This window comes from Pinus tabuliformis, chromosome 4_2 (genome assembly GCF_031772625.1).
Source record: "Pinus tabuliformis cultivar Carrire ecotype Pingquan chromosome 4_2, CPIR1, whole genome shotgun sequence".
Lineage (NCBI taxonomy): Eukaryota > Viridiplantae > Streptophyta > Pinopsida > Pinales > Pinaceae > Pinus > Pinus tabuliformis.
The window spans coordinates 655,079,846-655,103,071 of record NC_142304.1 but is presented as its reverse complement, the minus strand read 5'-3'; the positions used below and the strand labels follow the sequence as shown (position 1 = coordinate 655,103,071).

Here is a 23,226-nt window from a genome sequence, read left to right as displayed (position 1 = left end):
TCATTCATTAGAGATATTGGTCTATGCTATGTGTATCTTATAGTTCTCATTCTTCTAATAGTTGTTTTGTAGGTTTCATTAATAATGTTTGGAGATGGAATTAAAGTTCATAAGCAACGACAAGAGAAGAACTTGCGTCAAACCCAAGGTATCTCCTTCCTCCATATTTTAATCTCTCTAAGGAAAGCACAAATGTTTTTTTTCTATTGTTTCTATATCAAACCACTAGATCTAGGGGATTCACTTCTATCTACAGAAGACAATTTTCCATCAAACCACTAGGTGACTCCATGGGGGAATGAGATGTTCCTATTTGTTTTCCTTAGATTACTCAATTTAGACCTTTCAATATGACTCAAATTAACTTGTTATAGAGTAATTAGTCATAGGAAAACATAATTCTAAGCGTGGTAAGGTTTTTCTTCTCTTTTTGAATAAAGTTAGCCAGAAGAACTTTTTAGTATGAGACAGAGTGACCCAATGCACTTGTCTCTCCCTATAAGTGCAATGAATCCCACTGTTTCCTTCATCTAGAATGTGATGGTTTCGTAGGATTAAAAAACTACATTTCTAGGCCTTATTGTGAGTTATGATTTAATCCAGTGGAATTTCCCGAGCCTTTGAATTATTCCTTGTCTTTGTAAAGCCATCAATGTGTTTACATTTGGGTTTGATTTCCTTTTGAGGAGAATTTGTTTGGTCTTAATTTCTTCTTGTCAATTAGGGTTCTTAAATAGTTGATTTGATTTTTGATTGAATAGAAAGAATTTTCATATTGCAATTGCATTTTTCTTTTCTTTTGGTCACTAATCTAGCTTCATTTTCATTTTCATTTCATTTGAAATTGAAAAAGAAAGAAAATAAAAAAAATCCATTTCTTGCATATTGCATATAGGGTTTTGAATTTCATTGGAATAGTACATTGAAAGATCTAATTAGTAATATCATGTTTGTTGCATATTTGATTATTGAATCATCGTTTGTTTCTTCCTTCCCATAGATAGATCTTCATCGAAATGAAATATTTCTTTTTATCATGCTAGTTGCATCATAGGCAATTCACGTGAATTCATACCATAAGCCTTGAAATTGAAACTTAATTGAAGATCAAATTTAAAATGTATTCAATTAACCTAAGGAGAATTTGGAACATTAATGACAGACATAGTGGTCTAGGCTAGAAACGTGTTTTGACATCGTTAGAAATATGATTTCTCATTATTTGTCTATGTGACATTCTAGGAGTTGTAGGTATTCCACATATGTAAGTATATTAGACGTTGTCCATGTATCATCAGGTATATCGAGTGCGCTCCACACATGAAAAGTATATCGGGATATTTCATATCATACAGGATGAATTAGACAACACTACTAGAAACTGTGATTCCAAATACCTCCGAGTATATTTTGGACATCACCATTTGGTTTTTATGCTACCATAGGTAATTGATTCAACCACCTTGTTTATTGTGATTCATCGAGCACAACATTTGGGCAGGTTTTTTGCACGTACTAGAAATAATATATTACAGTTCTTAGATACTTGGTAAACCCTTTTGACTAGTTACCCCTGTGTTTTTATTTGTGTTGTTAATTTCTAAAATTAATTAATCCATTGTGGAAGAACACCCTCAACACCCCCATTGTTCGCATAGAATGCAAATATTTCCTCCTTTTCCTCCAGAGGAAACACCTGGTCATTGTAAGAATAAGAAAATGAAAACTATTGAACCTGGTGCTTTGGAAGCTACCCCTTATCAAAACACATCAGAAGTTAATTAAACATAATCGTTACTTCCCATAAGTATCGAACCTAAAATTATATCCTTACCAACTAGTGAGTCTGAAGCAATTGAAATTGAAGCATTAGAACATGAAGTTATTAAACTTGAACTTGTAGGTCCAGACACTTTAGAACCTAATCTTATACAACCCGAGGCACCACAAATAACTAAACCAGTTACTTCAAGAACTTCTTCTTCTCTTTCTCTTCCTTCATCTCAACCACAACCTGTATATTTTGGTCCTGACGGAGAACATATTCCAACAAGTGTTTTGAGCATAGAGGAAATTACTGAAGAGGATTCACGTAGCGCTCAATCTCTCGTGAACATACCATTAATACCAAATTTTCCTCCGATATATCAATTTTTTACCTCTAATAATTGAAAACAAGCTCCTTTACATCACACCCCGCATTTCAATTCACCTTTTAACTTTTCTCTGCACACACCTTCAAGAATTCTAACCATGACTGAGTCAATGATGGTCTCTCGAATTATGTATACTATCACAAGCGAGTTGACCGAGGTTGCAGCAACTTCTATGTTTTTAACCTCACTAAAACACATTTTTATGGTCTTCCATCATTGCCACATGGCTACGAGTCATTATATGGAACTTTTTCTGGTGCATCGACTAGTTCATGGACTTCTCCTTTATCATCTTCCTATGGAATATTATATGGACCCTTATTAATGAGCACTTAAGAACCTACCTAACCTATTGTGCCCCCATCTCTTTTGGAGCAGAAATATGGTGGATTTGGTCGATTGGGACATCCACAATAGCCTTACCTCTCTTATCCTAGATACCCTCTCATTGGGGGAAGTTACCTCCATACACTCATCCTCCAGTAGGGGGGAAATTTGTTGTTGGAATGTTCCCATCTGTCGATCTGTTGACACCTAATATTTGGTATTAGGAAATTCATGTAAATAATGTATATAGAAAATAAGGAGATTAGGAATATGAAGAGAAACTAGGAGATGAATCACAAGAGTCTCTCCCTCCATGTATATATCCATGATAAATCTTAATGGAAAAACATAATTCGCATTGTGGAGTTATTTCCTGGCCTGACATGGTATAAAAGCCAACTCCATTTTTAGATTTTATACCCTTGTAACTCCCTTATGCCATTTCTACAATCTTCCCCATTTTTGCAATCTTCCCCATTGGTGCCTTGTTAAACAGTTTATGCAGTAGTGCGATTTGAATGGCTTTGCATGTTACAGATTACATTGCTATCTAAAGAAATTTGTAAGGCAACAAAACTCTTTTATTTGACAATGTTAATCCCGCTATTAGATTTTTGCAGGTTGGAACTTGTTTTTCCTAGTAGTGATGATGATTTCCAGCATTCCTTTTTTCTCTTCATGACTAAATGGACTCCCATTCTAGTTTTATTATGGAATTGAGGCATTGTTGTAACTAAGGCAGGTAGACGCACCATGGTGTCAGTTTTGTAAAAGATCATTGTTTATTGTCTTCATGGTTCATTCCTTATGGCTCTGTTTCAGCCTAGAAACACCTCACTCTCATAGTTGACATCTCTCACTTCACATTTGGCCTACGCATCTCAACATCACCTACGCTATCGGCCTCCAATGGTATCTCAACTATCATCTCCCATTGAAAAAATACACATTTTCCACTCCTCAGCTTCGACCCACTACAATACCACTCCCCCTTCAGTTCAACTACACAGCATGCTCCTCCCTAGCACTAGTTCACAACTCATATAATAATGCTCTCCCATATAATGCTTCTCGTTGTTCACTGGTATCAATATAATATTAATCACCGATATCAATATAATACTTCTCATTGTTCACCACTCTCCCATATAATAATGTCATACCACCCATACCATCACACTCGTGGTTTGAATATGTTTGCATGGTTTGAATCTACTCTCTATCATATACGTTGTCTATGCCACCATAACTTCGTCGGTCCAATTATAACCTTACCCTCCATAACTCCACCGGTCCAATAATTATCTCTCCCATCATAAACCTCCCCCATATAAAACCTTCCCAAAATACACCCTCCCCCATATACACCTCCCTCACATAATACCTCTATTCAATAAATATTCGATTGCAATTTTTACACCAGAAGTGCTTTTTTTACCACCAAAACTGCATTGTTTTTCCACCAAAAGTACATTTTTTTTGTTTTTGCAGTACACATATTTATAATGCATTCATTGATATCTATTGTTGGAGTATTTCTCTCAGGAAAATAGAACTATCTTCAATGGTCAAGGAAGATAAAACACTCTATCATTTTCAATGAGTTGTGGAAAGGAGTTTGTGTAGAAGGAGATAATAAACCTACAAAGGCCACCTCAGATAAGGAGATTTCCATTTGGGAAAACAAGAATAGAAAGCCCTATGCCTTGATTTTAGCATTTGTAAATGAAGTGGTGGGCGCCATATTTCACCATTTTCAAATTCTTTTGAAGCCTTGTAGAAGTTGAAGGAACTCTATGATTCACACTCTGAACTTGAAGTTGTCCAATTGATGATTAAATTGTTTAGTATTGAATTGAAAAATGATGACGCTCTTGCTTTAGCATCAAAAGTAAGATCTATTATGCATGATATCAAAAGAGTTGGTGTTCAAATATACATTCCTCTCATAGCTTATGTCAAGGCACTATATCCCACTTATTCAAATTATCTTGATTCATTGCAAGCAAGTGGAAACCTCAAAGAGATTACCTTTGACTCCCTTAAGAAGAAGTTTGTTGAGAGAGAGAAGGATTTTGGGATCAAGAAAACTGCATAGTATTCTGAAGAAGTTGTGCGTCTTACACATAAAGAGAAGAATGATGCACAAGATTCTTCTAGAGGAAGAGGTAGCTGAAGAGGAAGAGGGAGAAGGAATTTTAGAGGCAGGGGGGACAGAAAATTCCAAGGAGAAAAATTTGATCATGATTGAATATGTTACAACAGAGATGGACATGATGCATCGACATGTAAGTTTCCTTGGGACAAAATTGAGCAGGGAAGAAATGAATCCCAACGTAAAACCAATAAAAAAGGGAAAGGTAAAGCACTTGAATCCGCTCACTATGTTATGGCACATTGTAATATTGGAGTAACTGAAGACTTGTTTAATGCTTCACTTGCTTCTTGGAAAAAGGCTTGGTTTCTTCATTCAAGAGCAACTTTACACATGACTTTTAGAAGTTTATTTTTTTGAAGAATTTACTGACAATGTTGATGGAGCAGTATACTTTATAGACAAGTCAAAACTCAAGCCATCGGGGCTTGGCACCATCAAGCTCAAATTGCCTGGTCATCTAAACTTTCCTATACATGATGTTCTATACCTCCCGGAGTTGAGGAGAAACTTGTTGTCTTTGGTCCACATCCTCTAGGAAGTACACTCCATTCATATGTTTGATGGCAAGGTTGAGGTAAGAAAAGTATCATATCACTCACTTGTCATGATAGGGATAAAAGAAGAAAGACTTATGAAATTGCAAGGTACCTCCTCTCGTACACAAAACTTTTCATATAGTTCTTACTATGATGAAGGTAAATTTCCATCAAGTCTTTTATGGCATGCTAGATTTGGACACTTGAACTATGGCAGGTTTCATACGTTGAAGAAAAGTGGTGTTATTGGTTTCCCTACAATTCCTAGGAAACTTAAGGAATGTGATGCTTGTATTCTAGGAAAGAATGAAAAACAGTCTTTTCATGATTCACATTACAGAGCACATAGAAAACTTTAACTCATTCATTCATAATTATGTGGCCCAATTCCTGTTCCTTCTTCAAATGGAAATAAATATATGATGGAATTTATTTATGACTACACCAGAATGTGATGGGTTTATTTATTGAAAAACAAATTTGATGATTTTCAAACATTCAAGAACTTTTATGCTTGGATTGAAAATTATGCACAATCTCATATTGGCTCTATTTGCACTAATAATGGAAAATAATACACTTCAAATGAATTTGAAAACTATATTTTCCAGCATGGGATGAAACCTTGAACAATTGTGCCTTATAATCCCCAACATAATGGAGTAGCTGAAAGAATGAACAGGAAAATCTTAAATATGGTACGTTCCATGATGTTTTTCAAGAATGTAAAATTAGTATTTTGGGAAGATGTAGTTCTATGTGTTATGCATATAAAGAATAGGTTTCCTTCTAATTCTATTAGAAACAAGTCTCCTTATGCAATTTTGTATAGCCACATTCCTTCGGTAAAGCATCTCAAGGTCTTTGGTTCCACCTGTTATGCCTTGATACCTAAGGAACGAAGAAACAAACTTGGTGCAAGGAGTCATAACTATATCTTATTGGGGTATTCAAATATCTCCAAAGCATATCATCTCTATGATGAAGTTAATAAGAAGTTTGTAGTGTCTAGAGATGTGATCTTTCTTGAATTCAAGGCTAACAATGTTGTTGAGCGACAACTTGATCGCTTGGATAGATTCAAACATGCCAATTCATTTCAAGAATTTGATAATGAGTTTCCACTTGTTGAAGGGGGGATTCCTATACTGGATCAATCTGTGGAATATTCTTTTGAAGCACTCTTTCTACCATAAGAAGCTCTAGCCACTGATGACAATTTGAGTGATGTGATTGATAGAATTGGGAGAATCAATCTTGATTAAGTCCCAACTCCATCAACTGAGTAGTCTGGAACATCTCAGAAAGGTCGGCAAAAATGGCTGACAAAGACACTTGAAATTGTTCATCCTGATGAGGTTGGAAAGACAGGAACAAGAAAGTAAACCAGGAAAAATGGAGGTGATATAAACGATTCTAATTCACCCATTGATATGGATGTTCCTTATGATTGTGAACTAAATTTGTTTATACATTTTGAACCAACTTCCTACAAAGAAGTCACTTCTCATGATGAATGGAAAGAAGCAATGTAGAAAGAATATGATGCCTTGATAAAGAATGGCACTTGGAAGCTAGTTGATCCTCCATTGGGAACTAAGCCAATTGGCTGCAAGTGGGTCTACAAGAACAAGTATAAAGCTGATGGCTCACTTGAAAATCACAAAACCAAGCTTGAAGCAAAAGGTTTTGCACAGAAGGAAAGGGTCGATTATGAGGACACATTTCCCCCACAACAAAATGTGCTACCATTTGGACACTCTTTGCCTTGGTAGCTTAGAACGGGTGGAAATTCCATCAAATGGATGTAAAAATTTCTTTCTTTAATGGATATTTGAAAGAGAATCTTTTTATGTCCCAACCAGAAGGATTTGTTGTGAAGTGTGAAGAAAGAGAAGTACACAAGCTTGTGAAATCCTTGTACAACCTCAGGCAAGCACCATGAACCTAGGATGAAAAATTAACTGAGCTTCTTTTGAAACTCAACTTCAAACATTATGATCTTGATGATGCAAATTTATTTATAGAGAAAGTTGGGAAAGCAGTTGTATATCTTATGGTGTATGTAGATGATCTTTTGATGAGAGGGAACAATGAGAGATACATTCCATCCATAAAGAAGGAAATGAGGAAAGGTTTTGAAATGATTGACTTGGGCTATGTTCACTACTACTTGGTATTGAAGTAACTCAACATGTGGATTTTATATTCCTCTCTCAGAATAAGTACATTGTATATATGTTGAACATGTTTCACAAGATTGAGTGAAATCCCTTGACTACTCCAACGGAACAGAACTTGAACCCCACATCCATTGAAGGAAAATAATTTGAGGTTGCAACAAAGTATAGACACCCTGTAGGAAGCCTCAACTACCTGACTACTACCAGACCAAACATTTCATTTGATGTTGGAATCCTCTCCAAGTTTATGCAAAAGCCTTGCGAGGGACATTGGTTCGCTACAAAAATAGTTCTAATGTACTTGAAGGGAACTAAAGACTTTAGACTTAAGTATAAAAAGGTCGGTGACTTCATCTCAATTGGATACTCGAATTCAAGCATTGATGTAGACAAGGAAATTTGGGTATCTACTTCAGGTTATACTATGAGTCTTGGATTAGGATCTATCTCATGGAGATCACACAAACAATTAGTTCTAATAGATTCTAGAACTAAGGAAAAATATGTGGTAGTAGCTGAAGGAACAAAGGAAAATGCATTGCTCAGGAAAATTTAGGAAGATTTGGAGAAGAAACAAATGCATTCAAGTCCTCTCATGATTGAAAGCACTTCATCAATAATGTTGCCTAGAACTCAAAGTTCTATGATTGAACAAAACACATAAATACAAAATACCATCTAATTCGACATCATGTTAAGGCCAACACAGTCCATCTACGCCATTGTTCCACAAATGATCAGATTGCAAACATCTTCACCAAAGCACTTGGAATAATTTTTTTTGAAAGATTCATAATGATTCTTGGACTCACCAACATCCCTTTAGATTAAGGGGGAATGTTGACACCTAATCTTTTAGGAAATCCATGTAAATAATGTAAATATAAAATAAGGAGATTAGGAATATGAAGAGACACTAGTAGGTGAAGCCCAAGAGTCTCTCCATCCATGTATATATCCATGACAAATATTAATTAAAAAACGCAATTCGCTTGTGGAGTTACCTCATGGCCTGACAAGATCACATGCTACAAGTTGGTGCTCCATCCTATTTGATTCCTCTTTCTATGCGTCCTCCATTTCCAGGAATGGATGCTAATCCTTGGCATCCTACGTTTCCCCTTCAACCTGGTTTCGTATTAACTCAAATTCCAACCTATCAACTTGTTTCAGCTAAGCTCTAGGTCCCTACTTATTGCTATTTTCAATCCATGCCTCAACCTGCCTAAGTTACATCTCAAGTGAGTCAACCTGTTCAGGTTGTATCCCAAATACAAATTACTCCACTAGTAATCCCATGTACCGAGAGTCTTCAGGGAGTATTAAAAACTTCACCTTGTTTTCAATCCATCCCTTAGATGCAATTAAACCAACTCGTGCATAACATGCCATAGGTACCAACTAGTCAACCCAATATTGGTATGATGCAAAATGCATCCAAGAAACCATTCCAAGGAATTTCGCAAATTCTTGTTGGCCAACCAACCATCCCAAAAATTCCCTATCAAGGCCAACATATTCAAACTCAGTTTTCCCAACCTTACTAAGGTTTTGAGGGAACTGGAAAACCTAGTTATGGTTATCCTAGTTATCAAAATCCTCCTTATCTTGGAATGCAAATACAAGTTACTCAACCCATTACGTCATATCCAGGGTATCCTCCACCGTCGGTTAACCTTTTTCCACAAACTCAACCTCTATAGATGTACATTAATAGGTGATTTCCATTTGTTTCGACACTTGAGTTGCTAGATATATCTCGACTAATGAAAGAACCAATTTGTCATTCTCCTTGGTGACCAACTATTCCTACCAAATTTTCGAGTGACATTCTAAAATTGAATAGAATTCCCACACAAGATTTGTCCACCCATGTTATGACCTATGATTTATGGTGTTCATCTAATTCCTTAAATTATGATTCCATTCATTTACGACTTTTCTAGAGAAATTTTACTGGTACTGCAACTAAGTGGTATGTTGAATTACCATGAGCTTCATTTAACAACTTTAATCCCTTGGAAACTATGTTTCTAACCCATTTCCAATTACCCATTCATTACGAAACTGGAACAAAGCTTTTGACTTCCTTAAAACAATTTGACTCCACTCATATATCTGATCATATACATTAATTGAGGTGTTGACATCGATTGATCAAAACTTACATTCCTGATTTGTTATTAGCGGAATGGTTAATAAAATGCCTCCTGCCCACTATAACTAAGGACATTGCCAAAGGTGAATTTGTTATTGAAGAGAAAGTCACTTTTCGTGGTAAATATCTAGATTTAATTTATACTCAATCTGGCATGCTCTATAACAACCAACACAATGCTCCGTGACCCTAGCATACTATTCCACCTGCTCCCTGAAAGGAATTGTTAGAAATAATAATGACAATTACAAATTCTAGATTGTCGATGTTAGTTAGTAGAAATAGTGGGAAAGTTTAGATATCAAATAAATGAGATACGTTGAAATCCCTGTAGATTCTCCAACTAGATTCATGTATAAATTATAACTTTTGTGAATGAAATTGTCAATCTCTCTGTGTGAGTTTTAATTCTGATATTGTTTGACAACAAAAAAGTTAACATGTAGGTCGCGATTAAGGGGAGGTGTCAATATTAATCACAACATCTATTCATATGTTAGTGATCATTTTTCCCTAATCAACGGTATATTTCTGATAATTAATAATCGACAAGAGTATTTTATATTCGATGGATTCACTATTGAATCTGCGACTCATTCAGTGTATAAATTGCAGCATTTAGAATGAAGTTCTCAATTGTTTTGTAGACGAGCAGGCAAGTTAACGTGTAGGTGATGATGAAGGGGAGGTGTTAGAAATAATCACGACAAGTAAAAATTCTAGATTGTTTATGTTAGTCGAGAAATAGTCGACAAGTTTTCGTATAAAATAAATGAGATTCATTGAAATCCTTATAGATTCTCCAGTTAGATTCATGTATAAATTGTATATTTTGTGAATGAAATTGTCAAGCTCCCTATGTGAGTTTTTAACTATGATAATAATCACGCATTTTTTATGGCATGGTTGGTTCCTCCGATTAAGAGTTAGTGAAAAAATATTCTAATCAAACTAATTCGAAATATTCTCCCATTGTGACCAATCAAAACCCTCCCAATCCTTCTTGTGTGGGTACTTCTGAGATAAATGTTGTCCAATCTAATAAAGGAAAATATCAGCAATCTAGAAATAATAAAAAGAGTAAAGGAAAGAATAAATAATAGAACCCTCCATAAGAAAAGTTGAAGGATCAGTCTCCTGACGATAAGCGAAAACCTCATTACCCATGCCTTATCTGTAATGATGAACATTTCATGAAAGACTGTCCACATCGTGTAGAGATCAATAGATTTTTGAAAGTTGCATCCACTACACCTTCTATTTTGTCATATCCTTTCCTAAACTAGGATACAAATCCAGTTGCACAAAATCCATCTTCCTCTTCTTAGATAATGATGTTAACTTATACCAAAAATATGGAGGATGACTTAGAGGCTACAAGGAATAAGGAATATGGAAACCTGAATCCTTCAATTGGAAAGGCTAGTGCCCAACATCCCCAACAGTATGCACCTCCTAAGCACTATAGATCTGAGGTCTTCCACCCTGATACAATGGACAATCCTTCTTGCAATTATCTTTTCCAAAAATCTAGCACTACAATGATCTCATACCATCACCTTTATTTTGTTGCTCTCCAGACTACGACCCATGTCCCTTCTCAACTACATTGAACTTCTTATAAGGAGAAACATTTTCCTTCTCACCTGCATCCTGATGTATTCCTCGATTTGGTGGCCACTTCCATTTAACTTTCTCATTTCCCTTGAAATAATGTTTAGGCTCAACTTTACAATTTGACTACTCATAATAATGCTCCAGTTTCCTGATGGCTTCCTCCAATGACCGTGGTTCATCAAACTAAACCTCGTCTCTATATGCTGTTGGAAAACCACTAATGAACCTTTCAATCTTTGATTTCTTGTCATTGACGTAAGGAACATACCTAAATCACTTAAGGAACCTCTTATTATACTCATAATCTGTCATAGAACCCATGTGTAGTCCATAAAAATCCTTAGGACTATCATCATAATACCTCTCAGATAGGTACTTCTTCTTGAGGAGTCTCTCAAACTCATCCAAAATCAACTCTTCTTCTTGAATGCCCTTGAAATTGTTAGAAAATTATATATTACTGAGAAATGGAACACATAAAATATTGCAGAAATATAAACACAGAAAATGCATAAAACAAGAGAGACACAGATATACATGGTTCACCCAGTTTGGGCTACGTCCACGGAGAAACAGCTAGTCCTTCCTTTTATATTATCCAGCAAACTAAAGAGATACAACCTACAGCAGATCTGCTGTAATTCCCTCTTCGCTCTCAATCTCCTCTCTCTTCCTCACTCAAAATACAGATCTACATAGACGCAATACAATTCCCTCATATATAGCGAGGGGTTGCCTTCTAGGGCAAAAAACCCTAAATTAAACATAACTTCTACTGTCAGATCTCCGCCTAATGAACGACCCAGATTGACTACGAAATTACAACATTTTACAAGGAAATTTTACATCTATTCTTAGCTTCAGGGGCACTGCCCCCAATCCCCCCACCAGGGGGTCCTCCCAGAAGGTTGCAGTCACCCCCCCTGGACCGCCCCTGTAGCAAATATTTTACAGGCGGCGTTGCCACCCCATTTCGAACTGGGGTCCAATGCGGCGATACCTTTGAATACAGAAGATAATCAGGCTCCATAGCTAATAGAAATTAGTCACATCTTCCCACCAAATGTCTGCTTTCCATTTAAGACTAAAGGTGGCTATCTTAGCTTTCATGTTCTCTGAGTAGTTGTGCAATATGAAGAATTTATTCATTTTAAGAAACCATGCCTTTGCATCTTCTAACTTCTGCATCTCTCCATCAAATGTAGGTGGCTTGACTTTCTTGAACTCCTTGGGAAAGTAATCACTCCTCCTATAAGGATGATGGCGATGATGATGATGATGTCTCATGGACGAGGAAGTGGAATCATACCCATATATACCAGTCCTCATATCAAGTGTTTACAATGATTTTCCACCTCTGACTATGTCCCCTCTATCCAACCTTTATCCTGACTGAGACCTACTACCATAGGATCCATTAGTATTCTCTTCCTTCTCATGACTAATCCCCAACTATCCTTGCCTCTACAAGTCTTAAAATCTTTGAAGGATGACTACATTGACCTCTTCTTTCTTTTCCTAAGCCCTTGGAAGTCTTTCATGTGCCTCAGCCAAAATGTCATTGTCTTCTTTGCAACTTCTAATCTTTACCCTCAAACTCCTCAACATGTCTACTATATCAGGAGAGTAGTCATCTCCTTTTTGCCCAACTGATATGTAGGGAGAGTCACGTGAAACGTAGTCTACCATTTTTCTCATCATCTTTGATTATATTATTCCTGCAAGTATACCATTTCAGATAAACCAAATAGATACAATAACTAGAATCATACCTCAATGACATTCAAGGGAGACTTATCTCATCTGCAACATCAATCCACATTAGCATGTACTGTGCTAATTTATGCATAATCATAATCAAATCAATATATCAACATCATGAATGACAAAACCAACTCCATACCATGACCTCATGCATGACAACCATAACCATGATAATGCATGCATAACCACATGTGTTCATCCCATTAGGTCCAAGTGTTTGAACCATGTTCTGATACCACCCTATGCTATCAGATATCACCCAAAAAGAGTGAAACCTTCTCTGTTACGACTCTATAACACACCTCCTCTCATATCTACCCACTTTCATCAGCTTTCCTAGGGAAAACATGAGCTAAGGGGTTACTATGACATGACTCAACCTCCTAGATGACCTTAAGGAAATGGATCCAACATAAGAAAACTTTACTGACTTCCCTTAGGTGCTAGAGGACCCCCAGAAACTAAGCAACCATTCTAGGTGCCCAATGCTTGAGATAACATCTTTTTCAGTGAACTAGACCCCTATTCACTCCCATGACAAAGACTCCAATTGACTATAACCATCCATCACTCTCACAGGATTGCTTCCATGTGACTATAGTCTCTTTTAGGAAGTTCCATGCTAGCGATTGTGAAATATAAGCCACTTTTTTAGGGATAGCATCCAGAACTCTATCCAAAACTCAATGAAACTTCCAAAAATGGTAAATAACCCAAAGATAAAGCCTCTAGAAAATAACTTACTCAAGGACTTGAACTAACCTATTCTAACCATGACAGTCATTCCGTTAAAAACATGATGAAAATGCAACCTACAGGTCATGAATGCATACATGAACATAGAGATCTCAAGCTTATCTGAGGTTTACTAATAAGGACTAATTCCCTCTCATAATAGCTACCATGATACCAATTGTGTCACACATTCATTAACTATTCATTCATAAAGAAAAATGTGATAAGAGTCATACTTAAATATTTCATAAAACCATTCTTATAACTAGCACATAATCAAATAATTAATAATGATAGAACAAACATTAAAGTCACATAATAAAAAGTACATTTACTTATAAAGACAAGGCGAAATCAGCTCTTATTAACCATATGCAAATGTAAAACAAGCCAGGGACTTCCACGTACCACCCGACCATAGATTGGGTTGAACCAAATATTTCTTTCAGCTAATCACCCTGATGCCATATTCCAAGAATGAATGTGGTATCTCACAGGATAAGCCAATTCAAAAACAACCAAGGGAATCTAGAGGTTAAACCACCTTGACCCTCACACTACCATGATCTAACCTAAACTGGTCCTAAGATCACAAATCTGAACCGAGCTTGGATGCCTCAAAATTCCTCAACCATACCTTAAGGAATTTTCCTGTTTTCATGCACCTTTTGATGTTTTCCCCAGAGAAAATCATCTTTACCCCCAAACCTTGGGATTTTCCTGAGACCACGTCACTCGGATCCAAAACATTTCGGCAATATGAAGCTCAAATAAGAATGAATCCCATCACACCATGGATATCTGGAAAAATCCATGTCAATGAAAACAAATGAACCAAATACATACATGCATATACCATGCATGCCAAAACCAACTAGGAAATCATACATGCAACCTATTACATGCAAGCATTCTTGTTGAACCCACTTGATCCAACCATTCCTTTCTTGATACTTTCTTTCCTTTGCTTTCCTTGTCCCTCCTTTTCTTTCTTTATTTTCGTTTCCTCTTGGTTCTCTTCTCCCCTCTGAAACCAATTCTGAAACTGAACTGATAAAAGGCCCCAAATTGATGCTGTGATGTATTTTTATTATTTTTTCCTCTAATTTCTTCATTTTCCCTCTATTTTCATTCAATTTCCTCCTCACATGCATGTTGTGACCTTTCACCTTCCTTTTCTCCTATTTTCCTTTATTTTCATCAAATAAATGCTAATAATGCCTTTTTTCCTTTTCAAAAACTTTTCCATTTCCTTTGCCAATTTCCCCTTAGTCATAATAAACAACAAGTGATTCCAACTAGGATACTTTGCCTGACATTTAGCTTGGAATACGTGTCCCATGACCTTGGTCCTATTTTGCCTTTATTAACTTTATTACATGAACTTTTAACCTGGGGTTGTTACAACCTCTTATTTTATTTGGTATGATAAAGACTAGAGTGATATCATTTCAGGTTGGGCTTTGATCTATTAATCTAGGAACATGTCCTCATTTGATTAAAGTTGATATTATAGCACCTAAAATGACATCATTGGAGCTGAAAGGATCTGGTATTATGTCTTAGGAAGATATTGATTATCCACAATTGCACTCGCTCGATGCCTCTTTCTGTAGGTTTTCTTAAAAAGTATTTATGGACAACCCCTTTAGCTACATATATTAGTCTTTTGTTAATTGTGATGCCCATATTTATAAATTTTGTTGACATTGTAGCTTGATTAATGATGATTGATTGGATGTTGTAACTATTACATGTCCTTCCATCGAGTTGTTGGTTTTCATGTCGTGCACCTCAATTGGGCCAAAGGTGTTGTTGCCTCTATAGAGACTCTCCAATTTTTCACTTTTACATTTTTCTTACATATTATCGACAAATTTACAACCAATAATTTATTCTTGCCCCTAATTAAAGCTTACTTTAGAGACTTCAAGTTAAGACTCCTATTTTTTTGTATACATTCTTGCCAGTTTCCCAACCTATCATTAGGTACCCTTTTGTCACAAAATTTAACATCCTTTTCCTCTCCTCCATATTCATTAGGTTTTGAACCTTCAGGCTTGCAAATATCTTGAGAATTCAACATTGATTCCACTCCATAGAGGAGGAAAACTTCCGAAGCTATGTGAGTTGGATTTATATTATAATACTCTTAGCCAAAAAGGAAAGCTCGAAGAGAAAAGACATAGCATCTTGCAATGTTAAATTTTTTTTTTTAGATATATATTAGAATGATCAGATTCCAAATGTTTAATTTTTTAGCTCTGCTTCTGCAGATAGCGGGAGCTGTAGGTAGAGCCTTGTAAATCATGAAGCTCATGCCTCCATCTCATAAACACTGCTTGGAGGCCCCTCGCTAAAGGTTGATTTTCATAACTGATTCATTTCTCGTCCTTGTCAAAGATATGTGCTTGAGCCCGAGGGAAAGAAATGAAGTGACCCAATGAAGGAGTGGAGCTAATTTATTGAATCCAATTAATAGATAATGGAGGAAAGTGTTAGCAGTTGTTTACGACTAAAAGATGTGATGGAAAGTCTAAAAAGTTCTACTATACCTGGGTTGACCTGCTTCAATGGAACTTCTTTTCTAATTAAGAGTTTATCTCTGGTTGAAAATGCTTATCAATATAGAGTGATGTTATGTTTCTATGTAGGGTGTGCATTGATGAAAGGCATATCTATGTGTATAAGTGAGATTAAATAATCCATTTCTAATGGTAGTGACGTATCTATTATCTATCTACTGATATGATTTGGAAATCATTTGGAATTGTACGCATGGAGTACTATGAAGATATTTTGGAGTTTTTAATAAAACTTTATCAACATTATGTGAACAGTCAATTGCATATGTACATTGTATCATAAATTGATGATTCCTGTAGACTAAGCTACTTAACTTTATTACTGTTGTCATACTGCATCTTCTACATTGAACCTACAGATGACTTCTTACACTTAATATGACATTCTATATTGATAAAGTATCTTTTATGAAACTTTGATTTTAATATGTGTTATTAAATGACAATTCTATGAGTGATATGTTTCTTTGACTTCACGAGAGAAGTTTTTTTAATACATTTATGGATTTCAGTGTGTTTGTATTTAGCATTCTTGCATTTTGTGCTTTTTATGTTATTGTGTGGCTTTCTATTCAATGCTTTTGTATTTAGTAGACTCTGCATTTAGTAGATGCTTGTTCGCCTCTAATCATTCACATTTCCATCTTATAATATCTTCCCTCGAAAGTTGTTCTCTCTCAGGAAGATATTGATTGTCCATAACTACACTCACTTGATGCCTCTTTCTGCAAGTTTTCTTAAAAATTCTTTATGGTCATGCTCATTTAACTACATATATTACTCTTTTGTTAATTATGAAACCCATATTTATAATTTTTTTTTGACATTGTATCTTGCTTAATGATGATTTCTTAGTTGTTTCAACTACTGCATGTCCTTCCATTGAGTTGTTGGTTTTTGATTGCCTCTTATTTTATTTGGTATGATAAAGACTAGAGTATAATTATCATTTCAGTTTGGGATTTTCTCACTTAATCTAGGAATACGTACCCATCTAACTACACTTGAGATTATAGCACCTCAAATGGCATCATTGGAGCTGAAAGGATGTGATGTTTTGTCTCAGGCAAATATTGACTCTCCAGAACTGCACTCGCTTGATTCCTCATTCTATAGGTTTTCTTAAAAAATATTTATGGGCATGCTCCTTTAACTACATATATTAGTCTTTTGTTAATTATGACACACATATTTATAAATTTTGTTGAGAGATTCAAATTCCAATTCAAGCCAAGAAAGAGACTCTCATAATAGAACTAATTAGTATAGACTAAAAGAAAGAGGAGAGTCACAGACTTAGATGAGTCAAAATACTTCCTTTCCTACCCTTGTGGAATACTTGTACTTGAGCTCGAGGGAAGGAAATGAAGTGAAATACGAGCTTCTTTCTCATTGCCTTGTCTTTGTCTAGGAGAATCTTGTGTTTTCATATATATACATGTTTAAAGCATTGTTAATTTCATTTCACCATGTCGTGATCATTGTTTCATATATCGAAGGCATTAAGAAATTTGGAGGTGTACAAAAACACTTTTTTTTTAACAATCCAATCAAGATAGATGATCTTTGAAATAGCAACCATACACTTTATGAAGAAAGAATGAACATAACCAAGAGGCATAATATCATAGAAAAATATTAATCTTAAGCCAAGGGTAGCTTCTTATAATTGAAAAATCCAAAGTGTTCTAGTACAGAAGAAATACCACTCAATAATACATACTTGTAATGTAGAATTTGAAACCTTAAAAATAAGGATGAAAATCTAGGGAAATTAATCCATATGGGACTTCCCTCATCAAAGCTTCTGGTAGCTTCTTCCATCTCTGCAAATGTGAAGTGTCGACTTAGATTTGAGGCTCTAGAAGAAGCATGACTCGCAATAGATACCTTGCTTCCCTTACATCTTATAGTTTCAGATTGTCCTCCATGTAATGGAAGAGGCAACCAAGTTATAGTAGAGAGTTTTGTATGAGACCTATGACAACAACATAAAAAGTAGATCATCGTTAACAACCCGATAAAAACAAAAACTCCCACAATTGATCCAATTATTGGACCAACCTTGTTATTTCTCTTTGATATGATAGAACTGTTTGGTAAGAAAGATTCATCAACTCTTCTTTTAGAGTTGTTGATATTCATGACGTCCAACCCATTTAGTATGGCGTTGGAAACAACATTCTTCATATATAACGTAGGTCCAACTTTGACAGAAAGATTTTTCGATACAATAGGTGTATTAACTATGACAAAATCGGTGTAATAAGCATCTCCCAAGGTATTTTTTGTTACAATTGATAGATCAAAATCATTGATAACATTATCATTGTTGATATATACGTTGAAGTATATCTCATTCATTGCGGTACTCACAATATCACATAAATGCATCCAAATGAAGTATTGTTACTCTGGATCTAGAGTAAGACACCATGAAACATTGAAATTTTTCTTTATTACATTGGCTATAGCCATCTCCTCACCAGTAGCTTATATGAGATTGGGATCAATCTCCCTAGTAAATATTCCTTGGTACACAACATTGTTGGAAAAAATGATGAAGTTTTGGGAAAATGGTTTTGGAGCTAGGAAGCTTGTATCAGGATATCGAAATTTCCCAATGGTGTCACTGTCATGGGTAATCAAGGGTCATCCCATATTAAGTCTATAAATTGTTTCAAATGCATGCTCAAATATACCATTGTAAGTATTAGAGAGGGGCACAATTTGAGATGTGTTTAAAACAAGAGTGTCCGACATAGAAACAACTTCAATGGCATTGACAAACTCTAAGGAATTATTTGAGGGAATAAAGGTTAGGACCAATGTAAGTTTAGTTATAATGATGAGGTATACCTTCATCACACTTTTTTGGATTTGGAAATTGTACAGTAGACCAAAGTCTTCGGTGGCTATTGAACATATGGCACTTGTAAGATTTTACTTTTGATAAGAAAATTGAAATAAATGTAAACGTACCCAGTGTCTTCCCTAGTTCCCAATACTAAAGATATAGGATGATTGCAGAGTAAACACTCGAGTTGTCAAATAGATACCGGAAGGAACCTGTTGATTGGAACTTGTGGTGTTAACAAAGATTTCTTCATTGGTGGAAATCAACAAATTTGAGGAGCGGGTATCTACACTGAAAATCCTTCTAACCACTATCATGTTACTCTTTGACCCACACTCTATAATGTAGTTATCCCGTGGAGTAGAAAAAACATCACATTTTGCACGATAGATTGACAATAACACTGATAAATAACTTCCATTTCTTTCACTTCTTTCTCTGAACCTCAATTATATGATTATCTTTTATTTTTACAATTCGCTATTATCCCTCTTTCTGCCATCCTTTGCACCTATAGACAATACAAAAAGTCTAGAACACCACTCATAGTTTCACTTCCACCTTGGACAATGAGTTGATATTGCCTATAGGGATAGGGTCCTATCTCTCTTTAGAGAACATAGAGGTGGACCATAGAGTATTGAGCTTTTACCCTTCAACACTATCCTTTGAGTGATGGATCCTTTTGTAAGGGTGATTTGGAGAGTAACCTAGGCCACTTGGACAACTATGAAAGAAATTGGAAATTGCAAGGCACAAACCTTGATAACTGAAAACTTATAAGCAACTGGTGAAACCCTTCCAAGTGAGGGGAGACAAAGGGTAAATGAAAATTTACTTTCTTCTATAGAAGATCAAGAAATTTATGCCCACTAGCAAAAACCAAAAAGAAATACATCTTCACTAGTTCCACAGTTGCTACCAAATCTCTCTCAGTGTTAGAGTTATTTTCTCAATAGCCTTGTTTTTACTACTCTTGAAGTGATGAAAGCCACCACTCAATATATTTTTTACTATCCGCACAAAGAACAAAAGCAACTAACTTCATATCAACTACTCGAATATATATCAATTCCTTTTAAGACACTCATAAATACAATGAAAACTTAGTAGATTAAACAATCTTTAATAGGTCAAGTAGCCAAAAAGAAAAAAACATATTCATTAAGTATGAAACCAAATCAACATTAAATGGTTAATGACATCCATATAAAACCCTCATCAATATGGAAATAGGATTTGTACAAAAGTTAGGTTCATTATAGTACAATCTTAAGATTCTTTAGGTTAGAAAGAAGAGTACATAAAGAAAATATAGCATAGAACAACATATTCTCAAGAGAAAAAATCTTGATGCATGAATTGCACAAAATTTGTCTCATCACCTAGCAATGGAAACAAGGAGATAGAAATATATAAATCAACAAAAGTATATGCTTCCTTTCTAGGAAAGAGAAGTTGATGATGAAATGCATGTGATGTTGTGACACTAAAGATTAATAAAGGATGAAGATTTAAATAAAATTTGGAGCCATTATTTTAAAACCAAGGTGAGGTGTGGTATTTTGATGTAAAAAGGAAGTATTTCCATTGTGTTGCTTATGGACCACACTTGCTTGATTTTCAAGATAAAAAGGTTTAAATGTTGTCCAATGATATTAACATTATTTTCAAGTATTTTCATTGTGGTTCTTGTAGACAACACTTGCTTGATTTTCATGATAAAAATGTTTAAATGTTGTTGAATGATCTCTACATTATTTTCAACTGCATGACATGGATTAGATTTACTTAAGCATAATATGTTGGATTAAAACAAGAACGTGGCCAACACCAAGGAGATTAGTGGTAAAGAGCAATGTGATCTTTTGAATAGTTTCAAGGATCATGATGGAAATAATATAGAGGTGAGTCAACATTCAAAAGAGTAATACACTCAATTTTTTCAAGAAGAGATGTAGTTGATGTTATTCTTGGGTTCAATTTTTAGATTGGAGATATGTGCATTTTTATTCAAAGGTAGATCTTAATTCACATAGAAATTCAAAATTTATTTGCAAAATTATTATAGTCCTTTGTAGACACATGTTTCAAACTATAAAAAAATTTCTTTGTATTGATTGTGTATAAAGAAAAAATATGGAGGAATTGTACCAAAACAACCTTTGATTTCAAAGGTAGCAAATCACAATCTATTTCTTTATTTAAGAAACATTCATGTTGGCATAATCAGACAAGGTCTTTAACTTCAACATCAGAACTCATGACTTATAAAGTTCAAGAAAGCAGTAATGTAATAAGATTTCATTGTAACATGGTCCTTGCTTTTTTTCAAAATTTTATGTCTTTTAACTATTGTAAAAAAAACATTAATTACTGCTCTACGCCATTACAGCTTTCCTTTCCAACATGTAGTTACATTTAAAAAAAATAGAGCACTATAGAGAGAATTCGATTGATGTTGAAACAAATAGCAATATGAGGGATTCGATTGATGTTAATGCGAAAATCTTGTGATAAACTTATGTGATGACCATATCAGCCATTTGAAATTGATCGCACAGTAATTCATCAGACTCCTCAGACTCCCGATTAGATAAAGAGATCCCTACAATTGAACCTCCCTACTATATGATGTATTCAGTTAAATTTTGGTATGATATACCAGACTATATAAGCTTGTTTTAATGGTATTCAGGTCGTAATGAAACTCCTAAAAGAGACACCAATATTTTAGAAGACATCTAGCAACGGAATAGAAGATTGAAGCCTTCAAAATACATAGTAATTTCACAGTATCATGCCGAACTAGAACGACGTCAAACTGAGACGATCAGTTATCGATTCGACTGCGGATTGGAAAAGTTTTTGAGAGAGAGAGCAGTTAAATATTTTACCAACAACGTTTTGAAGAGATATATACTAAACTGCCAGAACGTTCTGTAAAAGGATAAAAATTAGGAAAGAACGTGAAAATATGAGTTCACCTTGAGGAAAACGAAGGTTCCGGGTCCGCCGTGGTCATTTAAAATACAATTTTGAGTTACGCGTTACAGACAACTTCAAAACCATGCCAGTTCAAAGAGAACAGCTTCAAGACACTCTCGTTCAAACTTCAGAGTATGTTTTAGCATTCAATTCGAGGCAAAGATTCTTCTTAATACCTTACAATTACAATCCTTTCTCATTGTCGGTCACAAGTTGGATTGTCTACTTCCTAACGTCATTAAACTTGGCTCCACTAATTCCAAATTCTTCCTGCTGTGGCGATGCAAAATCATTTTGTATGCCTGGATGTTCATTCAATCGCCAAATATCATCCTCCCACATAAACCCGTAGGAAGCATCGTACTCTCAATATATCCATGCGCGATGTCCGAATACACAATATCGGGCACTGAATCTCGATCGCGATAGTTCTGCATCATGATTCCAAATTCATCGGCAGTAATATGGTCTACAAAGAAATCAAGATCTGCGAGAACATCGTCGTGATAGGTGAAGTTTCCTAGATCGGACGTCACCAAGGCCGTCGCTTCAGAATTCGCCTCTGCAATTAATTCACCTTGCTTATTTGAACCCATCTGATCACTGCTGCCCTTTTGATGTGTGGACTTGAAACCATTATCTGTTTGCGCCTTCATCCCAATTTCATCTTCCAGAGACTTTATAGCCCCATTGAGCATCATCTCCACCTCGACCTCAGTCACAGCATCCGTCTCTTCATTGTTATCAATATTGTCGATCTTTTCCATAGAAGTTATGAGATCACTGTCAAAACCCGACGTTCCGCTACTGGTTCGCTTCGCGTCTGGAGAAGCCATTCCACCATTCGAATATTCATCTCTCGCTCTCATATTCTGAAAAACTTGTGAGCAAGCGGCCATTCCGGCAAACAAATGTTGCGATTAAAACACAGCAGATACTGCAATAGAGAGCGTTGTTGTATCAGCAATCCTTCTTCCTTTGGGGATTAGAAAGTTTATGCAAATAGTTGGGTTGTTGAAATTTACCACAACTCGGTCACCCCAATTCTTGTCTATATATATGTATATATATGTTTAGATAAAAAAAATCTCGCATGATGATAGAATCCTTCCAAGGAACACAATCAAACGTGTTGTTTCTAAAAGTACTTCTCCTTTTGTAC

The 23,226-nt window shown here is 35.4% G+C and overlaps 1 pseudogene; it reads right to left on the bottom strand.

Moving 5' to 3' along the window:
- Positions 1–22,286: 22,286 nt before the first annotated feature.
- On the bottom strand, positions 22,287–22,963 carry LOC149171088 (uncharacterized; annotated as a pseudogene).
- Positions 22,964–23,226: the final 263 nt, after the last annotated feature.